This window comes from Euprymna scolopes, chromosome 11 (assembly GCF_053919585.1).
Source record: "Euprymna scolopes isolate OS-2025 chromosome 11, ASM5391958v1, whole genome shotgun sequence".
In the NCBI taxonomy this organism is placed as follows: Eukaryota; Metazoa; Mollusca; class Cephalopoda; order Sepiida; family Sepiolidae; genus Euprymna; species Euprymna scolopes.
The window spans coordinates 106140009-106150008 of record NC_136492.1 but is presented as its reverse complement, the minus strand read 5'-3'; positions in this window follow the sequence as shown (position 1 = coordinate 106150008).

Here is a 10000-nt window from a genome sequence, read left to right as displayed (position 1 = left end):
AGAAATTATTTTCAAATGTGTTGGAGATGTAAAAATGGCGATTTTCGTAGTTAATTTGAAGTTTTTCCAAGGGGTGGAGGCTTGTAAGTGTTTATTATCCATTGGTATGCTGAATTTTTATTGCTCTTTTATTGGGCTTGTCCAGGGAGACATTGACCTTGCTGTAGTCGCTATCTCTTTCTGCTAATGTTTTTTTCTTTTCCTTTAGGGTGGCGTAAGGTGTGTGTGTGTGTGTGTGTGTGTGTGTGTGTGTGTGTGTGTGTGTGTGTGTGTGTGTGTGTGTTTGCTTTTATTGGTTTGGGAATGTGTATATTGTTTTATAGTATTTGGGGGTTATTTGCTTCCTTAGGAAGGCGGCTGTGGTCCGAGGTCGTTACTAATGTGTATGTGTGGGGAGGGGGGGACTGGCTCTTCTGAAATAAGTGTAGGGGTGCTTTCATTCTATTTTGATATTTATTTTTTGGATTCTTGGATTTTAGTATTGTGATTTTTCGTTTTAGTCTTTTCGGGTATTCCTTATATTATGTTTGTTTAGAAAGAGGGGTGTATTTAAAATAGGGAATTTTTTTAATGTTTCTATTTATTTGTCTCCCCATGTGGGTATGGCCAGACCCAGGATAGGTTCCTTGTGTGGGGAAGATTTTGTTCCCAGAGGGGGGCATTGGAGGGGGTATAGGTATGGGAGGGGATGATAGAAGGGATGATAGTCGTTTCAGTCATGAGGGGGTTCTCCTCCACTGACTGAGGAGGGAGCGAGGTGTTGAAACAGATATTATACTACGGTTCTAGGTGTCTCCTAGTGTTGTTGGTTTCGAGGTTAATTAGGGTTGGTATTGTTCAGTGTGTTGTATTAGAGATAGGGGTATTATGTCTGTGTGTGGTTGTATGCGCGCACGTGTGTGTGTGTTTTAATGTGTCGGTTCTGATTTATGTGTGGGTGTGTATATGTGTATGTGTATGGGTGTGCATGCGAGTGCACCTTGCATTTCATGTTTTTGTGTGATGGTATTAGGTTCTGTTCAGTTCAGGAGTGAATCTGGTGATGAAGTTTTTTTCTAAATAAAAATAATTGTCTGTCTGGAAGATTGGCATTACTTTGAAGCTGTTTTCACTGCATGTGTGTACGTGTTTTGAAACATAGAGGTGTCTGTTATCTGCAATTTTGATGTTGTTCTTATGTAAGGCTACTCTATATATATAAAACACATTTCGGATACTAATGCCTTTTTTGTTAAGAAATGGAACAAAGACACCCTTTTCGCATCACAAAGACGAGAATTATATTTTTAAATATTGTATTGGAATTTTCTTTTCTTTGATTTAATCATTTTAAGGAAGCCTTGAAATAAAGACGAAACGTTGATGAACTGTTTGTTTTGTTTCTTTATCATTGTTCTACCACGTCGGGATATTGTTTTAAGAATTTTAATCACACACACACACACACGCATATATATATATATATATATATATATATATATATATATATATATATATATGTGTGTGTGTGTGTGTGTATATATATATATATCCTAATCTTATAAATACAAGACTGATAAATTAAAAAATATATCCATCTTAAATGTGGAAATTGATGAATCGCACAGGTAAGAAATTCATTTTTATAGTATGAAAAGGTTAATAATTGCAATTAAGAATAGGAAATTGGATCAAATGTTTATAACATGTCTTCTTCCTAAGATTAAGGGTGGTGGTGTTTGATCAACACTGCTGGGGAGCCATGATGTAATATACTGTTTTGTTTTTAAATCCCCGAAACAGTTTTTCATGGTAAACAACTGATAATCCCTTGAAAATAAATTATTGGTACTATAGTAAATATGAGAGCGAGTTGATGCAGTGATTGCAGGTGATTAAATGACTTACTGACTAGATGGTTTTCTAACGAATGATAAAAAATATTTTTTTGTATATTTTTTGTGATATGGTTTAACAAGAGTTGACTTCTGGTAAGTCTCATTGAAATTGTGCAGAGAGAAGCTGTCTATTTTGGAGTTTATAGGGTAACATCTGTAGGTCACGTCGGTATAATCTTCGCATAGTCCTTAGTGACGTTTGTGTTTCTTTTGCCATTTGTCGCATGGATTTTCTTAGATTTCGCCTGATTTTTCCCCTAACATTTTTGTTGAGGTTAGGGGTTCTTGAGGTGCGGGGACGACCTGATTGTACCCTATCTTTGATCGACGAAGTTTCCAACTAACAATCAACTGTTTGTTTCATGAACATTCTATTGATTTCGAGATTTTTCCTTCGTTAAATTGATTCGACATTTTTAGTCTATTAATTTTAGATTGGATCCTTTCCATTTTTCGTATTGTAGTCTTTACTTCAGGTGGGAACTGGCTGATGTAATAACCGTAACTGCGATTTGTCCAAGTACTTTCTTATCCTTCTGTTTGGATTTTTACTATTTATATTTATGGATGCTTAATGCTGATTCCAAGTTCTATTATTATTATTGGCTCACGTGGAGCTTTCACACAAGTCAACAAACGATCTGATTGGAGACCTGTGGTATTCTCTGGAAGCTGAGTGACAACAAGTCTCCCCAGACGTCCAGACCTCTCCACCTCCTTCGATAGCATTTGCAAATGAATTTGCATCATCGCAACAGCCGCTTACCATTGATTTCTCGCTGGTAGTGGCCATTGGTTTATGCTGGAATTTGAGTGGCATTCAGCCTCCCCAAGGTCCCAGTTCTCTTTGCGCTTGTCCAGCCGAGGTCTGGTTGGCGCTCGCTCCTCGGTCTTCCAGTCCTTATTGACCCTTCTCGGCCCTTTGGTATCATTTTTTTTTTGGGGGGGGGGTCGGTGATGAAACAATGGGGGGGGGTGCATGATGCAGGGTGTAGAACTTGTAAATATGCAGTTTCGGTGTTCTTCATTCCCTGTAACGCTTATTCGTTATATTGTCTTGTATTATTCTCCGCATTCAAGGGTTTTCCTTAATATTTCAGTCGTTTTCATTATCGTTAGTCGTTGTAATTTTGCAGTTATTCCTCTGATTCCAATTTCTGACATTCTTTTTCGAAGTTTTTCGGGATTGTTCCTAGTGCTCCTACTATTATCGGTACTATTTGGATTTTCTTCATCATCAAAATCCCTTTTAACTATCTGGCTAGCTCTGTGCATTTGCTTCGTTTCTCCTTTTCTTTCATACTCACCCTGTGATCAGCTGGGACTGCAAAGTCCACGATTAAACAGGATTTTTCTTTCTTGTTAATTATTACGACATCTGGTCTTCTTGCTTGGATGGGTTTGTCCGTCTGTATGTCCATGTCCCATAGGATTTTGTGGTTCTCGTTTTTGAGTGCTGTTGCGGGTTTATGCTTGTACTATTTGTCTGTACGCTTAAAATGCAGTCGTTTACACAATTCCCAGTGTACCACCCTCCCCACTTGGTCATGCCTGTTTTTGTATTCCTTTTGGGCAAGTTTGCTGCATTCGCTTACTATATGGTTTATCGTTTCGTCTCTTTGTCCACAGAGTCTGCATTTGCTGTTTTCTTGTGTTTTGTCGATCCTTGCTTTGATATGGTTGGTTCTTATCGAGTTATCTTGTGCTGCAGTTATTAGAGATTCAGTTTCTCGGTTTATATGTCCTTTTCGCATCCATGTCCAGGTGTTTTCGTTATTCTCATCTTTTGTCATTCTTATGAATCTTCCGTGGAGTTGTTTCTCTTCCCACTTCTCTTTTCTTGTTTTGTCGTTTGTCTCTCTGTTTTCTGTTGTTTTTTTTTCAGTGTCTCTCGCTGCCATAATTATTCTTTCAGTGTTTTGCATTATGTATTTTTCTAGACTTTTGTCGTGTCCTTCACACAGTCTTCTATAGAGATCATTCCCCTCCCACCGTCTTTCCTTTTCACGTAGAGTCTGTCAATATCGTCCTTTGGGTGTAGTGCATTATTATTATTATTATTATTATTATTATTATTATTATTATTATTACTATTATTATTATTATTATTATCATTATCATTATTATTATTATTATTATTATTATTATCTTTATTATTATTATTGTTTGTTTATTTATTTATTTATAATGCATATATATATAAACTATTTATTTGAGTCCATCCAACTCTAATTTCACTTATAGTACAGCAAATAAGTGCTTGTTAGCATATCCACATACACTCACAACCATCCATACACATATACATACAGATATGTATATATTTGGATATATATATATATATATATATATATATATATATATATATATATCCGTATATGTACTAGTGTTGGGACGATTAATCAGAATCGGTAATCGGAAAAATCGGGATATTTTCCGATGCCAAAAACGATTCCCTTAATTATCTTTTTTTTATTCGATTTTGTTTAAAACAAAACTTTCCAATGCTGGTAGTAATGATGAAATAATGAATATTTGTTGATTTTAAACAACCAGTAAAACTAACATCTACACATACAAATGTGTTCTTACGTTTGAGAAAATATATGCGCATTTAACCTCAGTTTTTACAATAATCAGCAAAAAATAACAAACTCATAATTATATATTTAGAAATTTAAAAAGAATCAGAATCGGAATCGGTAATCGTATCGGAATCGGGGATTTAGTACAGAATCGGTAATTGTATTGGAATCGGGAAAAATATTGGAATCGTCCAATCACTAATGTATAAACACAAAAAGAAAAAAAGTAGCCTATCAGTTTCGCACTCACTGAATAGATCTTAATTAAGGGATTTTATAAGGAAGAAAAAACTACATTTAAAATCAAAAATATGTTGCATGTACATAATTTTATCTTAGAGAACAATGAGGTATAATCCTAGCATATACTTCCTTTGTTTACAGAGAGGGTGATGTTTTAAAAGAACATAGATCGACTCCAAAACTTTCAGATGGAATATCAAATGAGAAGGATACAAGATAGTAAATGAGTGATATAGGATATGTATGAATTTGTGAGAATGCCCGTTGAATGGAAGAGTCCATTCCTAATTTTGTTGGGTATGTGCTGTTGGATTCTAGCATCCAATCTCAACTTCGTCCGATCTACGTAGTTGGAACAACAGTCACATTAAAAATAATCAATCACATTATTATGATGGAGTGTACAACGACTTTACGAGAGGACGTCGAAAGAGATTTTGTATAAAGCAGCTCGCACGTTTGAAACAAAATAGCAATTTCCAACTGTCAAATTATTAATTTTTTTGTCGAATTAATCACTATACCCAATCAAGACAAACGAATGTAAAATGTACATTTAGCAGCTGTATAGAGTTTATTTAAAAAATATATATTCCTTTTGGCGACTGGCCTAATCACATCAAGTGAATAGCCATTAATTGAGTAAAGTATTCGTAATGGTTTTTATTTCTTCGTCCAATTTTGATGGTGAACAAATTATAAAGTCCAAATTCAGTTAAACTATCGTTTGCAAGACTATAATGAAGTCTATTGGATACATAATAACAATGTAGTTAATGTAAAAAAAATGAAACTACTTGAAATTGGCTGGGAATAAAGTGTTTTATATATGTTCAGATAGTACAATTTTTTAATTTTTAATTTTTATTTATTGCGGACTATTATCTTCATCTTTTTCTTAGTTGTTTCACAACGTTTCGGCCAACTATTCCTCCGGCCTTCGTCAGATGGTAACCGCGATGGATAGGAACTCTGAATCTCCTGACTGCATTAACAACAATTACTGCCATCCGTAGTTGTTGTCGTCTCACCACGTTTTTTGATCAAGTAAGCCTCTGGTCGGCTTTGAGAAGGATTGAAACCGCTATCTTCAGACAATTCTCACTTGGAACCGTAGAGATTCAACGTCTCTATCAACTGCGCCACGGGCCCCAAAGGGCGATAAAGGTTGAATTTTTTGGTCTTATAAATTCATGTTTATTTATTATCTGATCTTCCATAGTCGGGTCCGTACCGAATGGTATATATTATTATATAACAAAGTGTTTTATATATGTTCACATAATACACTTTTTTTCTCTTCTCGATCAGTAAAAAGAATTCCTTTTAAGCTTTTATTTTCCTTCTAATTCAATGTGTCACTTTATCCTTACATTAAAACGCAATATTGTGTCTAACTCCGTTCTCGTGGGGAGTCAATTTGATATTAACTCTGATGTACACGCATATATAAACCAGACAATATCATATGGAGCAAATTAGTGATGTAACCGTTTACAATGACTGTAGCCTTAATAGCGTCGAACGAAAAAACATAACAAAACATAACATCAAGAATGACTTAAAAAACAAGGAAATAATCATCAACAGAATCAAATAGTTTTCCGTCATATAATTTATATCGTATTCGTTATATTATTAGAAACATCAGATGTTACCACGGTGCATTTCATCAGAAGATGAAACTTCAAAACAATTTTAAACACAACAAAATTTACTGTGAAATCGAGATTGGTGTATTGATTGTGATATTTCTTGTAACCCATTACTCTTGGTGAAGGTGTCATAGTATTACTAATAAAAATGTTACGTTACGGATATTACGAGCAAGATAAATGCCTAGGGAGAGACACACAGCATATATTGAAAAAAAAATAACTGAAAGAAGGAGTTTACGGGAGAAAAGGAGAATTTGTTGAACAAATAAACACATGGAAACGTATTTACAAACTGTTGATTTTACGAAATTATTTTTACATATAGACTTGAATTAAAGTTAACCGTAAAAACGTCAAGTATCATGGTTCAATTATGCTCTAAAAACATTAATTTTGAACACTCACCTCTCCTATAAAAAAAAACTACTGTTGGTTTTAAACGCTGAGCCTTTCTGCTTGTGCGGTAATAAAACTTCTCGAATGCACTTGATATATTAGGCTGTATAAAAGTGTTAACTTGGGTCAAAATCGGATTTCATTCTTTAATCGGATTTTATTCGATTATCGATTCTTGAAACTTATCAGACGCATTCCTAAAAAAAAACTATGTAAGAACACTCCCAGGCGCATTAAGTACTTTCGTATGACATTTAAAAAAGATCGGCCCAGCCGTTTCCGAGTTCATAGGGAACTCTCTCTCTCTCTCTCTCTCTCTCTCACACACACACACACACACACATACACACACCACACACACGCACATACACACACATACAAAGTTCCTTTTATATAATAGTAGAGATAATCAAATCAAATCTTAGTTCAACGAATTGGGAGACGCTTAATCTTTTAAAACTAACTGAACTATGATAATATGTATACACACATCTGGAGGTGAATGGTGGGGTTGAGATTTGTTGTTATCGAAAACCGGCCGCTTTCTGCTGGTATGACAAACAATAACGTAATAATCATATCGCGTAGTTGCAAGCGGCGTGTACATTTTTACATGGATGCACTAAAAAATGTGTTCAAACGAAATCACTTTGGTACTCGAACACAGTGCAAACACAACGGAATGTCTTATCAGTACCAAAGTCAACATTAGTCCCGCCCTCATCCCATTCAAATAGCGCTGCTCTCCTATCACAACAGAACAGCGAGAATTTAGCGCTATCATTGTTAAATGGGGATTTTAAGTGGACTCATCGAACAGTAGATAAAGATTTTTTTTAAGGCGAAGTACCTTGTTTTCAATGTCCGGATATTATGACGTCATACACTCATTGGCCAATAGAAATCAAAGCTGAGTCGTTTGAATAGTAACGACAGGAAGTTTTGATAACTTTTCAATTTTTTACTGTTTATCGATGTGTAATCGAATAAAGGTTGACCTGGTGGGCACCCAACAGGTTTTCTTATTTCAATCAGTCGTCAACGGAATTTCCCACTCTATTTTTGTTAGACAGGAGTTTAGGTTTTTGATAGTGGGGTGATGTGTGTGTGTGTGTGTGTGTGTGTGTGTGTGTGTGTGTGTGTGTGTGTGTGTGTTTTCGTTCGTTCATTCTTTTAGCTCTCTTATCGCCCGACAGAGACAAAGGAATTTGGCGTAAAGTAGATGTTGGCTTTGTCGTGGATTTTGGCTCAATTTCTTTATAGAAAAAAATCGGGCTTTTTATAGATTCAGGGTGCATCAAAACGGCGCATTTGAACACATTCAGAGTGATACATCTGATTACCTAACAAATGTTTTTATTTGTTTATACTAATTCAGACGAGTGCATGCGCATAGATGATTTTCAGCATTTTTCATTTTGGACACCGAAGAATAACTCGCTCATGGTAAATTGATTAGAAAGAAAATCAGCATGAAGACCGTGACTTGGTAGAATTAGTTTTATCTGTCCGCATCTCACTGAACTAAACTATTGAACAAGAAAAAGGGGTCACCATCTTCCTAAAATAAGATCATATCTCCACTACTAAATAGCTATCAACTCTTATTCAAGAGAAAACTGGAAAACAACGAGAATTGTTCGGTAGTCTGACTTTTGTTGATAAACGAATGGTGTAGCCTGGAAGTTCCATACTAGCCGGCCACTTGTAGTGAAACAGTGAGCACAGGAAAACATGTTAAAGGGAGATAAAAACGAGAACTGATTTAATTATCTTTTTTTTTTCTTTTTTTTTTGTACCAAAAAACGTCTACGCGTATTAATCTTGGTTCTGCGCAATCTATCATAATACGCACGCAGACAACAGGCCAGGTTCAAGTAAGCGTGTGTGAAGCTAAACAACAACTCAATCTAACGTATGTTACTGCGCCTATATTAAAACAAAAATAGGTCTCTCGTGTAACTGCTACAAGTGGTTTGTATATCGTTATTATACTGTGATACTGGTAAGAAGAACGTTGGAAAATCGAAGGAAAATGTATTGCATGATGATGAAGAATAAGGATATTGGATAATCTCATTCAACCAAGATATACAGGCGAATCTTCTAAGGAAATATTAGCTAGTTTTGCATGCGTCGACATCAAAATATGACAGAAATGGCTGCATAAATAAACATACGTTTATTTATAGTTTGTCTTCTAAAATTCTAGTATTAAAACAACAAGTAAACAAAAAAATTATGGCATGTCTCAGAACAACTGAAGGCACACAATTGCACACAAACAAATGACGTGTTATGTACGAAATGAAAATAAGCTGGAATCTTAGGAAGATCTCTGACATTCCTATAATTATAGGAGCATCTTGACTCATGAAAAAGAATTTCAAAAACTACCTGGCAAATATACCCGATGAACCAAGTGTAAGACTGATTCAAACAATTACAGTCAAAGGGACGGTTAGAATCTTAAAAAGATCTCTCGATTGGAATACATGAGATAGCAAGCGAATGTCTGGGATCCGGTAGGATGATCCATCCTCAGCTTGAACAAACTGATAAGAAAATTGAAAAAAGGGAGTCGTGTGAAACACACCAGGAATTTACTCACACGAGAATTGCTAGGTAGAGTAGGTCCGAGAGTCAAGCAGGTTTGCTTCGTTCGGTAAACAGTCAACAAAAAAAAGAAGATAAACCAGTATTATTCTTGGACATTGCAAGAGCCAATACGAGGTCATATGTTCTAACGAAATTGGGAACTATACTTTTTTAAACAAAGGGACACAACTCTAATTCCCAAAATCCCGAAAAAGATATTTGCTTTGAAGGGTGGTAACTTTGTCGCTTGGTGAAGATTTTAAGAGCTGAAAACTTCTGTCTGTTAAATTCTCTTAGGCTGATTCTTCTGAATCTACTTACCATTTGAACATTTATTGAACTCCACAAGTTTCATTTTAAACGGCAAAAACACAATGGATGCTGGGAAGAAAATAAAACGATTGTATAAGGTGGCAGTCTGAAGCACTAGATGTATTTAATGTAGATATGTCGTCATCATCATCATCATCATCATCATCATCATCCTAGTGTTTCACTTAATCTCGAGGTCCATCGTCGGACAGTGCCCAAAGCATCCCACAGGTCCGCATCGAAGCATAACTCGCTAGAGGAGAGTCTGTGAGGATGTGTGCGATAGTCTGCATGTCAACGCCGCAATGACCTCTAGATTCTTGTACATATC